The following is a 2,065-nucleotide window of genomic DNA, read 5'->3' on the forward strand; positions in this document are numbered from 1 at the left end:
GATAGATGGTAAAGATATTGAGATTTTTAGCAGATTTATTTAGTTTGCTTGACTCCATTATCAACACTCTTGGCACCAGCAGCCAGGAAATTAAAAGACGAATTGCCTTGGTCAGAGACCTCTCCAAAGTACTGAAGAGCAACAATGTCAGTCTGGAGACTAAGGTTCGCCTGATACAGGCCTTGGTCTTTGCTATGTATCAGAAAGCTGGACAATGACTAGGAATGATAGGAGGAAAACTGATGCTTATGAGCTGTGGTGGTGAAGAGTATTGGATATAGCTTGCACTGCTAAGAAAACAAACAGGTTTATCCTGGAGAGGGTGAAACCAGGCTACTCCTTGTAGGCAAGGATTCTAAAGCTTCATCTGACATACTTTGGACATGTTGCAAGGAAGGACCAGTCCTTGGAGAGGGACCTCATGCTTGGGAGGATGGAGGGACAGTGCAGGAGAAGAAGACCCTTGATGAGATGGATTGATTCAGTGACTGAGGTAATGGGAATAGGTGTGTCAGAGACAATGAGATTGGCACAGCAAGGTTGAAGGCTGTTTTACATAGAGTCACTATAAGTCACAGGTGACTTGATGGCTCATAATAATAACAAAAGCAAAACACTGCTGAAGGTCATTTAAAAACAGCTAGAACAGTCCACAGAAAAATTCTAGATGCTCAAGCAGGGTTTAGAAGAGGCTGTGGCACCAAGGATATTGGTGCTGACGTCAGATGAATCCTGGCTGAAAGTAAGGAATACTGGAGGGATACCTATTTGTGCTTTATTGACTATGCAAAAGCATTTGACCATAGGTAGATGGGTTCATTTCTGGGCTCTCAATTCTTTCCCATTGATCTATGTGCCTGACATTGTACCATTGTCATGCTGTTTTGGGTATTACAGCTATGAAGTAGGCTTTGAGATCAGAGAGGTCTATGCCTCCCACATCATTCTTGTTTTTCCAAAGAGCTTTGCTTATTCAAGATCTCTTTCCTTCCTAAATAAACTTGTTTATTGCCTTTTATAGGGAGCTCTGGTGGCCTAGTGGTAAGAAGCTGCACTGCAATCCTAAATGCATGTGGTTCAAATGCACCAGATGCTCTGTAGAAGAATGGGCAATCTCCTCCTCTGAAAACCCTCTGCAGGGTCATCTATGAGTTGGTTCCAACCCTATGGTACACAAAACAAATACTGTATTTTCTATCTTTTTTAAAAAAGTGAATTTGTTACCTATGCTGTGCTCATCTACAAGGAGTATGCCCTGCCGCACACTATCCTGTGCTTAAACCTGGCTCATGGGGGGACCTAATGGACTACCTCATGAAGATCCTCACCAGAGAGGTTATAGCTTTACCACCAAAGCCAAGCAGGAAATCGTGTGTGACATCAAGGAGAAACTATTTTGTCACCTTTATCTTTGAGTAGATGGCTACAGTGACCTCCTTGTCCTTCCTGGAGAAGAGCTATGAGCTTCTCCATGGACAGGTCATCACTATCAGAAACAAAGCTCCTGCTGTCCCAAGGCACTCTTCTAGCCCTCCTCCAGAGGCATGGAGTCTTGTGACATCAATGAAACTACCTTCAATTCCACCATGAAGTGTGACATTGACATCCACAAGGACCTCTATGTCAACACAGTGCCGTCCACTGAGACCACCACCATGTACGTAGGCATTGCCAACAGGATGCAGAAGGGAATTACCATGCTGGGCCCCAGCACAATGAAGATCAAAATCATCACTCTCACTGAGCACAAATATTAGTGTGGATTTCCTGACATCCTTTTCTACCTGCAAGCAGATGTGGATTAGCAAGCTAGAATACAATGAGTATGGCCCCTCCATTGTCCACCACAAATGCTTCTAGGCAGACTATTTTAGTTGCATTACACCCATTCTTGATAACTGCCCCCTCCTCCCCTGAAAATTTGCACAGAAATAACCTCAACCAACCAAAACAAATGACATGAAAAAAAAATTTGGTATCTGTACTGGGATTGCATTCAGCATGTAGATTGCTCTTTTGGTGAGATTGTAATTTTCAATCTATTATCTTTTTATATCCTTAAACA

The 2,065-nt window shown here is 42.9% G+C and overlaps 1 pseudogene; it reads left to right on the forward strand.

The window, feature by feature from the left end:
* The first annotated feature begins 1,212 nt into the window (after nucleotides 1-1,212).
* On the forward strand, nucleotides 1,213-1,860 carry LOC102858503 (annotated as a pseudogene).
* The last annotated feature ends 205 nt before the right edge of the window (nucleotides 1,861-2,065 follow it).

The sequence above is a fragment of the Elephantulus edwardii genome, unplaced genomic scaffold (genome assembly GCF_000299155.1).
Source record: "Elephantulus edwardii isolate Elephantulus edwardi_28Jun2011 unplaced genomic scaffold, EleEdw1.0 scaffold01103, whole genome shotgun sequence".
Lineage (NCBI taxonomy): Eukaryota > Metazoa > Chordata > Mammalia > Macroscelidea > Macroscelididae > Elephantulus > Elephantulus edwardii.